This window comes from Mus musculus, chromosome 5, assembly GCF_000001635.26.
Source record: "Mus musculus strain C57BL/6J chromosome 5, GRCm38.p6 C57BL/6J".
NCBI lineage: Eukaryota > Metazoa > Chordata > Mammalia > Rodentia > Muridae > Mus > Mus musculus.
In genome coordinates this window covers 102618070-102631433 of record NC_000071.6, presented here as the reverse complement: position 1 = coordinate 102631433, position 13364 = coordinate 102618070, and the positions used below count along the sequence as shown (strand labels likewise).

At 42.7% G+C, this 13364-nt stretch overlaps 1 protein-coding gene and 1 long non-coding RNA gene across 6 annotated transcripts in view; one reads left to right on the top strand and one right to left on the bottom strand.

Annotated features, from left to right (window-relative positions):
* The window catches only part of Arhgap24 (Rho GTPase activating protein 24), a 697838-nt gene that overhangs the window by 273602 nt on the left and 410872 nt on the right, over positions 1-13364 (bottom strand). The gene's annotated exons all lie outside the window — the stretch shown is intronic.
* Gm30396 lies at positions 89-11780 on the top strand. The gene is made up of 3 exons (XR_880496.3): positions 89-160; positions 6097-6151; positions 11319-11780. It is a non-coding gene; the product is annotated as a predicted gene, 30396 (long non-coding RNA).

Sequence of the window (13364 nt, the reverse complement as noted above, 5' to 3'; positions counted from 1 at the left end):
TACCACGCGGTGATGCATAAAGCATCATAAAGCACTTCTGCCATGGAAACAAACTCCAGCTACATAACACAGACTCTGTGAACAGGCAGGAGACAGAATCTTGTGTCCTGGAGAAGAGTAAGGAAGGCAGAGTGGGAGAAAAGATAACTCCTGATATACGGTGATCAGATGTCAAGTAGTACTGGGTATCACAGGGTGGGAACACCATGGGATGGACTGGTGGCTTGGGTTTCTAGGAGTTCCTTGTAAGTGGTAGTAGTTTCTTCTGACTGCGATAACGTCTGAGTAGAAAAAGATGAAGTAAAGGGAACTTCTAAAAGGCTTTAGAGAAGCAAGGAAGACTTCCTGTGGCTCATTATAAAACTTCTCTTACAACAAATAAATTACTTTGGGGTCAATGGCAGATTCTGTGCACTGAAAACTAAATAGCAAATGCTCTCGTGCATGTGGCTGTGAAACATTCTGCTGAGATCTCAGAGCACTTGGACTGTACATCCAGGAGATCTGACGTCTAAGAATCCTACACACACACCCTTCACAATCCTACACACGCCCCTCTCCCAAGCTGTCCCAATCATGAGGGACTCCAAAAGATTCAATGAGTTGCCTTTAGAGCCAAAAAACTACACAGTGAGACTCTTCTGTGTAGCGTTATTTACAAAGGAAGACATTGAGAAACATTCCTCCCCTTGTCAATCGCTGCACCCACCTTCATGAAAAGGACAGAAAAGCTACTCCTTCTACATCGTTCCATTACACTGAAGAACAAGTGACATATATGTAGACAAATGAGAAGGCTTCTAAGCAACTTATTTTGAAGCCTCTCTCAAAGGGGGACAGATGTTCTTTGCAAGTAAGGTTAAACACAAAACAGGATGAGCAACTTTTCTTTACTTATTTACTTCAATACCTATCGGTTTGCATTACTGGGAGGCAATTTGAATTCTGCCCCTGGAGGCTCTGCTGACTACTGAGCATTTCAGCAGCATCTGACTTCTTGCTGTCTTCCTTCATGTGGCTGTGTGTGAAGGCCATGGGACTGGCCTAGTTTGAATGGCAGTGACAGCTTCCATCAGACCATTTCTTATGGCTCCCCAATGAAGTTCCCTATCGTTGCTTTGTAAAAGTGAGTAAGTACTTTCTGTGGGTATTTTAAGGAATGAAATATATACTTCTAAAAAGGCTGGCGAAACAGGCTGTAATCCTAGCTACTGGGAGGGAGAGCTGAAGCGGCAAGATTGTGAGTTCAAGGCCCCTCTGAGAAAATTTGTGAAACTCTATCTCAAACACACAAACAAACAAACAAAAAGTTAGTTGAGGATAGGTGTTAGTGGAAAAGTTGTTTCATAGCCTTAAAACAAACAAATCCTTTATTAGTCTTTCTGAACAAGACCAATCCCATAATCAATATTGAGCTGTATTCTTTCATTTCTCTCTTATTCTTCACAAGAAATAGCTCTATTTTATCAAAAGTGTCACCAAGATTCAACTACAAAGCATGAGCAACAACCACAGAGCAGCTGAGCTGGCTGCTCCTCCAAAGCCAGGACGGCTCAAGTTCCTCCAGGAGCATCCTGCTGGACCATTCCTGGTGTTGTTCTGCATAATGCATCTGAATAATCAGATTTTTTCTGAATCATTACATTGGGAATCTAGTGCATATGAAGCCACTGGCCCCTTTCCTAGAAAAACCGGGCACTCTGCGAGGATGAGTGTGTGCTTTCCAGATGCGTTTGGACAGCTCAAAGCAGCTGTTGTCTCCTACTGACCAGCAGGCCTGGCTCCAGCTTCCCCGACAGGAAGCAACCCTTGGAGGGGAGCAGAGTTGCATGTCACATGAGTTAGCACAGGCATTCGTGAACTTCATCATACTTAATTGCATCAAATGCTGCTCATTATGTGGTTTAGGTCTGCGGTGCTCCTGGAAGGGAAGAAGAAGGAGAAACGCCGAGAGCATTTGAACAAAACCAGAAACCTCTGTTCACGTGAGGGCTCAGATCAGACTTGAGTCATAGGATTGCCAAGTCACTCATGCTGGAGTCAGCGCGGCTGGCCTGGCCCCCCAAAACACAATGTGCTTGTTCTTATTTAATCTCACTCTCTCACTGGATGAAAACGGGTGAGGGGGGGTGAGGGGGGGGGGAAAGATGTTCTCAAGAAAGCAGGATTTGGTAAGAATTACAATACAGTTTTAAGTCAAGCCTTAAAACTCCACAAGGAGTCTTTCTAAATATTTTGAAGGTTGACTGTTGAAACTCTATATTATTATTATTATTATTACTATTATTATTATTATTATTACTACAGAAGCTCTGGTGAATTAATTCATAACAAACCTTTGGGTACCAAACGCCTTCTACACAAGGTGTGGGCCCAGACTCCTTCCCGCCATGTTTGTCACTTTACATTCAGCAAACTATGAGGGTGATAGGAAGCCTCATCACTGGGAGGCCTCGTTCTTGTTGGTGATGGCTGTTGAGCTTTGAAAACACACAAGCTTAAAACTGTGCTTTTATTCATGGCGTACATAGTCCTGTGTTCGTCACAGTAAGAATGAACAGATAGCACCCTGACGGTCGCTGGGTTTCAGAACATTTCAGCACCTCGTATATCTCTGTCACTGGCTTCCTTTGGTAACCTGGGTCTGTCTCTCCACCCCTCTGACTATGTTCGCTCTGAAGCATGGAACCTGGATCGATCTCACAAACCTCAGGAGTAGGGTGCTACCCATTTGGATGGAGAAGTGGAAACCTCCCCTCTGGCCTGTGAGCTCGCAGTCTGGTGCCATCAATATTTGAATGAACTTCCTTGGCAGAGTTTGGCTCTTGTTCATTTTTTTTTATTATTATTAGATATTTTCTTTATTTACATTTCAAATGTTATTCCCTTCCCTGGTTTCCCCTCCGAAAGCCCCCTATCCCTTCCCCTCTCCCCCTGTTCTCCAAGCCACCCACTCCTGCTTTCTGGCCTTAGCAGTCCCCTACACTGGGGCATATAACTTTCACAGGACCAAGGGCCTCTCCTCCCATTGATGACCGACTATGCCATCCTCTGCTACATATGCAGCTAGAGCCATGAGTCCCACCATATGTTTTCTTTGGTTGGTGATTTAGCCCCTGGGAGCTCTGAGAGTACTGGTTAGTTCATAGTGTTGTTCCTTCTATGGGGCTACAAACCCCTTCAGCTCCTTGGGTACTTTCTCTAGCTCCTTCATTGGGAACCCTGTGCTCTGTCCAATGGATGTCTGTGAGCATCCACTTCTGTATTAGTCAGGCACTGGCAGAACCTCTCAGGAGATGGCTATATCAGGCTCCTGTCAGCAAGTTCTTGTTGGCATCTGCAATAGTGTCTGGTTTTGGTGGTTGTTTATGGGATGGATCCCCAGGTGGGGCAGTCTCTAGATGGTCATTCCTTCAGTCTCTGCTTCACACTTTGTCTCTGAAACTCCTTCCGTGGGTATTTTGTTCCCCCTTCTAAGAAGGATCAAATATCCACACTTTGGTCTTACTTCTTGAGTTTCGTGTGTTTTGCAAATTGTATCTTGGTATTCCGAGCTTCTGGGCTAATATCCGCTTATCAGTGAGTGCATACCATGTGTGTTCTTCTGTGGTTGGGTTACCTCACTCAGGATGATCTGACTCCATTTAGTAGCACATTTCCGGGACGGTGGTTCACCTCTGTGGCGCTCTGTGAACGCGTGACTGTGTCTTGCATGGGAGGTCGGTTTTGGGGAATCCTTCCCACTGCGATAATGTTTCAGACATATCAGATGGATTTCCATCTTCAAGGAGAACAGCCAAGGATAAAAGAAAAGGTTCGTGATGTCAGGGCTTCCTTTAAACACAGGCTAGGCTGCCACTTGGTGTGGATCAGGCCTGTCAGGGTCACAGTGTTAGAGAGCACTGGCCAGAGGGTGTGATCACTGAGACTCCTGGGTTCAGTACCACCACACCCCACGTTAGCCCAGAAAGGAGCCTTCCCTGAATATAGGATGCCTGCTAAACTTGTATGGGCTTTCAAGGTATGCTTCATCCTTTTAAAATAGTCTAGTAAAATGAACCTTACAATACTAAAACAAAACAAAACAAAACAAAAAAAACCCAGAATACCATATTAATCGTTCCTGAGTATTTTTGTTTGTTTTTTTGTTTTGCATTGGATATTAAGTGCACAGCTGACTTAAAAAGTCTACATGTGTTTATGTGTTTCTTTTATAGGTCACTACTGAAAGAAGCAAAAGCATCAAAGAGATTTCTTTTATTTTTTATGTTTGAGATGCTATCAGAAGGTCTCTAAGAGTTCTTAATTTAAAATCTACTTCTCCAGCAGCCAAAGCAACAGCAGCAGCAGGAAGGAATGTAACCTGAATGGCCTGGCAGGTCCAAGGCTCTCTGAAAATGTATTCTGAATATGAAATAGACTCATTATGCCTATCGCTCCCTGGATGTCACTCTAAGAGACAGCCTGAGGTCCAGGCTGTGAGCCTGAACTACTATGTTGGATAGCAAACTTGAAGGCCTCCCACCCCATGAATGTGCAATTAAAATGTGGATTCTCTGCCAAGGTCAAGACTACAAGATAAATCTCTGTGTATAAACATGCTAACAGATAACTAGAGGGTTAAAAAGTCATGAGCTATCACAGGGAAGATAAATACAGAGCAGAGCAGAAGAAAAATCACAAACACGTGTGCCTGTCCCCAATGACCCTTGCTTAATCAAAGCACCTTGATTCTTTGGATGGATCAGCTGTCAGAAGCAAGCTGCCGAGGTAAAGCAGCCTAGCAGAAAGCGTCTCTCACTGCTTTCCCAAAGGGGCGTGCTTGGCAAGAAGGGTTCTTCCCACTGAATGGTTGAAGCTTGCCTTCCAGTCTCAGCAGCTCCACATTCCCCATGCTCACAATCTACCTGCCCCATTGCTACGTGTGTCTTTCAATGACATGGGGACAGAAAATGTGGAAGACCTTCCCTTAGCATGCCTGTTTACTGCTTCAAACCATCAGTGCTTTTGACAGTAGAGAATACACTTAGGGAATAAGATTGCATTGTTCTACTAAAACTACACTGATCAGAGTGCTTCTCCTCTATTTCTTTTTACTTTTAGATATTTTATTAATTCTTTGAGACCAGTCAAAATTCCATATTTCAATCATATTCACTTTCCCTCCTCCTAGATCCACCTCCATTTTCCAGCCTATCCAACTCCATGTCTGCCTTAAAAAAAAAAAACATTAAAGCCATTGAGTTCAATTTGTGCTGCCTTCATACTCTTGGAGTTGAGGCCATCCACTGAACATAGCCTATACCAGTGGACACACTCTTAAAAACTGACTCGCCTTCTCCCATCATCTGTCAATTACCAAAAACTCCTCCTCCAGTGGGTGGGACTTAGTGAGATCATCTCCCTCCTTCATGAGTCTTCTCCCATCAGCTGTCAATTACCAATAACTCCTCCTTAGGGGATGGGACTTACTGTGATCACCTTTCCTCCTTCATGCTGACATATTTGTCTAGATTGAATTTGCACCTGCACCGGTCTTGTGCATGTTGCCACAACCACTGTGTGTTCATGTATGAAAACAACACAAAGCATTGTTTCCTTGTAGGCACCCATTGCCTCTGGTTCTTATACTCTCATTGAGTCGTATTCTGCAGATGATCTCTGAACTTTGCATGGAGGGTTATAATAATATAGATGTCTGACTTGGGGTTGACCACTCCACAGGCCTTTATTCTCTTCACATTGACCACTTGTGGGTCTCAGGGTTAGTTTCTCCTACTCCACAAAGTTCTCTGATAAGAGCTGAGAGATGTGTGAATCCATTCATATGGTGATAAAAGATCGGGAGTCGATAGGTTCCTCCTATAGCTTATGACCTACCTAGGTACAGGTTCTTGGACTCATTAATGGTGCCAGTTGTGGGTTCTATGTTATGGAATGAGCATTACTTACAATCAGAAAGTAGCTGGTTACTCTCATAACATTTGTATCACTATCTCTCCAGGCAGTTGTTGCTGTATTGTACTGAAATACTGTATTGTACTTCACAGGGCACACTGTTGAGTAAGACTAATGAGTGTTTCTCTCTCCTGGTAGCACATTAGCAGCTTCCAGCACCATGAAAGCTAGCCAATGGGGATGAAGATTCAAGGTCAGTGCTATCTTGATTTCTTCTTGTTCTGTGAACTTACCCTCAAGTTCTAGAAGCCAGCAGTGAGCAACAGCAATGTCATGAACCTGTAATATTTGAGGTCTCTAGAACACCACTAGACAACCACTGCAAAAAAAAGGTGGCTCCATTTATAATACTGAACTTTTTTTATTGCTAGTCTATGGTGTCTGGTAGGAGCATTGTCCTCCAGTCTGATAGTCAGGGTTTCTATTCCTGCACAAACATCATGACCAAGAGGAAAGTTGGGGAAGAAAAGGTTTATTCAGCTTATACTTCCACACTGCTGTTCATCACCAAAGGAAGTCAGGACTGGAACTCAAGCAGGTCAGGAAGCAGGAGCTGATGCAGAGGCTATGGAGGAATGTTCTTTAATGGCTTGTTTTTCCACTGGCTTGCTCAGTCTGCTCTCTTATAGAACCAAGACTACCAGCTCAGAGATGGTCCCACCCACAAGGAGCCTTTCCCCCTTGATCACTAATTAAGAAAATGCCTTACGGGCTGGTGAGATGGCTCAGTGGGTAAGAGCACCCGACTGTTCTTCCGAAGGTCCAGGGTTCAAATCCCAGCAACCACATGGTGGCTCACAACCATCCGTAACAAGATCTGACTCCCTCTTCTGGTGTGTCTGAAGATAGCTACAGTGTACTTACTATAATAATAAATAAAGTCTTTAAAAAAAAAAAAAAAAGAAAAGAAAATGCCTTACAGTTGGATCTCATGGGGGCATTTCCTCAACTGAAGCTCCTTTCTCTGTGATAACTCCAGCTGTGTCAAGTTGACACAAAACTGGCCAGTACACTGATCTAAAGTACACACTGTACATTCCAGCAGTGACTCTCCAAAAGTCAAGTGGGAACCCTGAAACTGGGACCATTATGGGAACATCGAGATGCTGTTACCCCAAATCCAGTGCTGTGTTTGCTTTGTTCTTTGGTTTTCCCTCACTTTGCTTCCTCATTCTCTCCACTTGCTCAACTTTTCTGAAACCAGTCCCAAATCCCACATCCCAAGTCACCACTGAGCTGCACTATAAACGTAATTCTGTGGAGCTTGCTGAACAGTTGGAGGCAAAGTCTAGTGAAAAGATTAGAGCTGCCCCACTTAGAGAAATTTTTGTGAAATTATCTCACAGAGTTCTTGGAACATGAACAGCAGCAGCAAGGCAAAATGTCAGCACTAATTTGATGTGGCTTTTTGTTAAATGCAGAATGGTTCATTAAAGCCTTAAGCAGGTGGTAGGTTTGGCAGTCCAGTGTGTGTGTGCTGTGGGCAGATTTATTATGCTTCCCATTTTAAAATATTTATGCAGAAACAGACTCAGTGAGATAAATTATCTTGTTCACAAGAGCATTCTGTTGAAGGCTGCTATGATAACTGCCATATCAATCAAATTACGCAATGAAACCTTACCATCAATTTTACAATCATCATCCATTATTTATAGTTCAGGAAGACTCTTTTCATTACTTCTCCATTTTAGCTTTAGGGTCTTGTGGGTATCTTTTACCCACATATGGAAAACAGTGCCATAAAATAGAGTCTGTACACAGGATGCCACAATAGTTATGGAGGTTCAGAGTAGGAGTCGGATATGCATTTCAAAGCAAGCCACATGGATAGCATTGGCTCTAAACATTCTGCACGGTGACTTCCAGTGGATAAGAGTGCATAAATATCCAAGGCTGTTCAAATGTGGGAAGAGCTCTACTCTGTCAAATGAAGCGAACTATGATCCAACTAGACCTCAACAAAATCACAAGTGGAGCCAAGAACATCCATTAGTTACCAATGAATGCTCAGGCTCTTCCACAGCCCATAGAGTAAAGTCATGATTTTTCCCATAGTTGGACATTTCACTTGTGGGAGCTTGGTCGTAGGAACTTGAAACAGTCCTGGAATTCTTCCCATAAGGGTATAGACGTGGTTTCCCACAGCCCATCTTACCAGAGAACTTGGAACCTGGGTTATTGCATACACAATAATCTACCAGGGACATTCTAGCTATCCTGACCTGATAACACCACTTCTCCCAAGTGTAGAGTGTGTAGTGCACCTTGTACTCTCCTAGAGAAAACATTCAGAGAGCTACTCTAGCAAGAGCAGGTAGCATGCCTCTTGACTCTTGCCTGACTTGCATTAGGGAAATGCTGGTTACCTTCACTGTTGCATCAGCTAAGTATCTCAGGGATGTGCGTGTGGCTTCTTACACAGCTACCAGCCTTTCTGGTACATTCAGCATTCGGTTTTTACTCACACCGAAGAAGAAAGCTTCCCCTTTTTCACTGACCAAGGCCCCCTCTTTCCTTCTTGTTATTGACTATATTGCTTGCTTTTCCCCAAAAATTCTGCTTGGGAATAAATTCCATGAAGATTGCTCAGGCTAACTCTGATTACAAACTGTTGCAAGTACCCCCTTGACGTCCATGAATGGACGGACAAGTAGACATTTCTTTGTAGCTATTTGTATTCTCTTGTCCATGAGGAACTCTCATACAAGAAGTAACACAAATTCTCTCTTGGGAAGATCTTACAACTAAGTTCAAGTCGATTGACTCAAGGTGATTGTGAATGATCAGTTAGTGCCAGTCCCAGGCACACACAGTGTGGTGTGGCAGTCCTATAGTGCCAGTTCCAGGCATATGCTGTGTGGTGTAGTAGCACTATAGTGCCAGTCCCAGACATACACTGTTTGGTATGGCAGCACTATGCACAATGTCCTGTCTTGACCCCATAGTGAGATGCTACTGACATTTATGGGTAACCATCTATCAGAGGGGTTATTGATACCTGGAGTCAGGAAGACTGAGTTAGTTCTGAGGGAGGTTGTTTCTTCAATTGTGAACTCTGTAATTATGAGCCAGTCATAGTCTTAGAAATGCTTCATCTTCTTTATCAATAAAATAACTGCTGAGGTAGCAATGCAGAGAAATTGATTCTGGGATGATATATGTCTTATGCCACTTTCTGTCACCATAATGGACTAGATAATTTATAGGAAAAGAGGCTTCATTTACTTCACACTTCCAGAGATCCAAGACCATAGCACCAGCGTCTATTCAACTGTACAGGGATTCCAGATGATGACCTCACCCTCACGTGGACAGAGCTCATGAAGGGACATGTCAGCCTGCTTTAGAGCAGGTCAGTCTCCCAGCAAATAATCCATCTCTGAGAGACCAAACCCACCTTAGAATTTGAGTATTGATTCTTTCTGACTTTTGGTATTCCATGACTTAATAATGTCTTGAAGAGTGTCAACAGCTTGAAAATGGGAAGAAAACCTAGACACAAATTTCAAGTTCTACTCATAGCAGTGTATATGCATGTGTCTGAGAGAGAGAGAGAGAGAGAGAGAGAGAGAGAGAGAGAATCCTTGTGACATGGTCTGAAGAAGTGTCCCAGTGCATACATAAGTCTGCCAAGGCAAGGTGATTACTTGAGTTTCAATGGAGTACACATGATCACTCTGGCATGCTACACAGGCATCATATATATGTATGTGTGTAAAACCTAGGAGGTTCCAGGTCCGTGGATCTGGAGTTGACATCTCCACTGACACTTTCTTAAACATCCACAATACATGTTTTGATTAAGTGCTGCTTTCAGCTCAGAAAGAACACTATGTTTTTGAGTTTCCAAGCATGGACATCCACCCTCAGCTTCATGGTGTGTAGGTCCCTTCATGGGCAATGGGGAGGAACTCCTAAAAGGGATAAAAATGCAAGAGAAGAAGCTCATGGAAAGTGAGGTCCTGAGGCCAAACTAGCGAGCTTGTGGACAGGAATTACTTCACAAAGAAAGGTGACCTCAAATCACACTGCCCTTCCTGCCTGGTTTGGTGACACCATCATATCCAGGTATGGGAGGCAGGGAGAAGAGAGGAGAAGAAAGTGAGCTCTTGCCTTCATCTTTGTAATTGGCTAGATTCAGAACATGAAATATGTAGGAGACTGAGAAGGTATTAATTTACTATGCCCCAAAGCTTTCTCCACTGCAGTACTGGTAATCTGGGAGTGGTTTTATTTAATTTGGCTAGCATAACACTCTCACAGTTCCAAGTCCCATAGGCAAGTTGCAATTGTAACAATTTATGCCAAGTCAATGGCAAATGGAATCACTCTCTCCTCCCCTGAGGTTGGAAGGAGATGGTGTAGGCGACCTGAGAAACTTTCTCCCATTCCATCTTTTCTAGCATTGTAGAGCACCTGGATGCATGCTCAAATTTCTCATGAAATCCCACAAGCCTGCCTGATCATTTGATGGGAGAATGGCAGTGTACAAAATATTGTGCTCTTTTAGGAAGAATGGCTCTTGGGGTAGATTTGAAGGTTCATCCCTTATGACTTTCTTTAGACATATTCATTTCTACAGCTTTTCTCCCTCCTTTCCACATTTCTCAGCTTTTTTCTGTGGCTCAGGGTTTTGACTACTTGTACTGAAGCTATGAAAAGGGGTTGTTGACCAATTTTCTTACACAAGTGGAGAGTCTAGCTCACCAATATGCTGTTTGATCTTTCTGGGTTTCTTTTCAGGCTACATTCTTTACTTTGTGACAGTTCTATGTAGGGAAATAGATATATTACTTGTCTATACTAATCTTCTGAAGATAGTTTATGCTTCACTTAGAAACATATCTCACAGATAGCAGATATTTGACCTTATGGACCAAGGCAAAGCATCTATGCTTTGTATCTGAGTATTTTACATACATGTAGATATTAATAAGTTTATCTTCTTTCTCATAGCACTTTCTCCTATCAAACTCTTTCAACATGTTCTTGCCATGGTAAGAACAAACCTATTTACCTACTGCAATAGCCAATTCCTTTAAAAAATGTGTGCTATGGATTTCTAACTATATGAGTTGTCACAAATACATGGGCAGTGTAGACCTAAATTCTACCAGGAAGAACAAAGACAAATTGGTACCTGAACTTAGTTAAATAATGTCAGGTCTTCTTTGGACATTTTGCCCAAACAGGGAAGACTGGATTTTGAGGCAATCTCACCCTTGGTACCAATATTCCAGGTATATTTTGAAGGCTCATCATTCCTGAAGTATGTCCACCTAACCATGAAGAGGGTGCATGGTCACTGAGCCAGACAGTGTAACCCTCTACATCCTGAGGTGATTCTTGTCATTTAGCAACAGAATCACAAGAGAAACAGAGGACAGAGACTCCAGAGACCCCACTGCTCACTCAGTGTAGAGGCCAAGAAGACCCACACTCAGTATCATCTAAAGAGGTTCAGGTAAGCGATCCTTGCTTTTCGTTGATTCTCCCATCTTTTCTACAAAACTAGAGCCTGGTTAATCTCAGAACAGTAAACCTCTCTTTCAGTTTCCACTTTAAGCCTCCTCAGGATCCTCCATGGCCCCCTGGAGCCAGATCCATTGCTTTCAGGTGGCCTGGATCACAAGGCCAGTAAGGAAGAACCTGTTTGCCGTGTCTATCCTATGGTTTTCTCTCAGGAACAGACTCCGCCCTAGCAAGATGTGGAGCATACCACACTCTTTCCAGGGGCTCCCAGTACCCCCTTTCTAACTAATCCCCTCCCATTTTTTTGTGTGTGTTGGGAGGAGGTTTTTTGAGACAGGGTTTCTCTGTATAGCCCTGGCTGTCCTGGAACTCACTTTGTAGACCAGGCTGGCCTCGAACTCAGAAATCTGCCTGCCTCTGCCTCCCGAGGGCTGGGATTAAAGTCCTGTGCCACCACGCCCAGCCCCTCCCATATTTTAATCCCAGATTAGAGGCTATTTCTTTAATGATGATAAAATGTTGATATTCCTGGAAGCTCCTGTGAGCTATTTTAATCTCCTGTACATGTCTGTATTCATTTTCAGTCATTTGGAAATGTGTCATAATTGTTATCTCCTTCCCCTTTCTTTAATGTTTCCCACTCACTCCTTTTGGGAGAAGTGGGCCTTAATTTTCAAGAAGCCCGAGTTTCTATATCTAAGCATGCTCACAGAAGTTTTAAAGTTTTGAGTGTTGAGTTGGAGGAACAAAATTGTTTGCTATTTTCTGCTTAATTTTAATTATCTTTAATCTGATGTCTGAGAAAATTACCATTCTTAAATGCAGTAAAGATCTAAAACAAAAAAGTCATTGAGGAGATGAATCAAGCAGATCTTACTAAAAAGTCCACTTCCCTCAGATTCGTGCCTATTTTTCTCACAGGTTAACAATCAGTGAAATACCAGAAAACTGAAGCAAACCCTAAGAGGTAGTGCCAGACAGCCTTGAAATGTATAGCTTTTCCATGCGTTAAAAAATATCCTGTTTGTCTATTACCTTGAAAATGACAATTGTTTTTATTTTGGTGCTACTAGAATCTTTCATTTTACTTGGAATATATTTATCCTATGTATCCTGACACAGAAGCAATTAAAAACTTATATGTCAATGAGTATTTAATAAGCATTTCTTGGGCTGGCATGATGACTCAGTGGGTAAAGATACCAGGCCTGATGTCCTAAGCTTGATTCCCAAGACACATGAAGGACAGAACTGACCTCTGCAAGTTAATCTTTGACCTCCAGAAGCACATTGTGACAAGGCTTTGTGTCTGTCTGCACATGTACACACATATACATAAACATGAACACATAAACATGCACAAAAAACAAATAAACTTCAAAAAATCAAAATCAAAATAAGAATAGACACTGAAACTTATAGAGGAGAAAGAAGGGAAGAGCCTCGAAGATATGGGCATAGGGAAAATTTCCTGAACAGAACAGCAATGGCTTGTGCTGTAAGATCAAGAATCGACAAATGGGACCTCATAAAATTGCAAAGCTTCTGTAAGACAAAAGACACCGTCAATAAGACAAAAAGGCCACCAGCAGATTGGGAAAGGATCTTTACCATTCCTACATCTGATAGAGAGCTAATATCCAATATATATGAAGAACTCAAGAAGATGGACTCCAGAGAACCAAATAACCCTATTAAAAATGGGGTACAGAGCTAAACAAAGAATTCTCAACTGAGGAATACTGAATGTCTGAGAAGCAACTGAAAAACTGTTCAACATCCTTAATCATCAGGGAAATGCAAATCTCAAAACAACCCTGAGGTACCACCTCACACCAGTCACAATAACTAAGATCAAAAACTCAAGTGACAGCAGATGCTGGCGAGAATGTGGAGAAAGAGGAACACTCCTCCATTGCTGGTGGGATTGC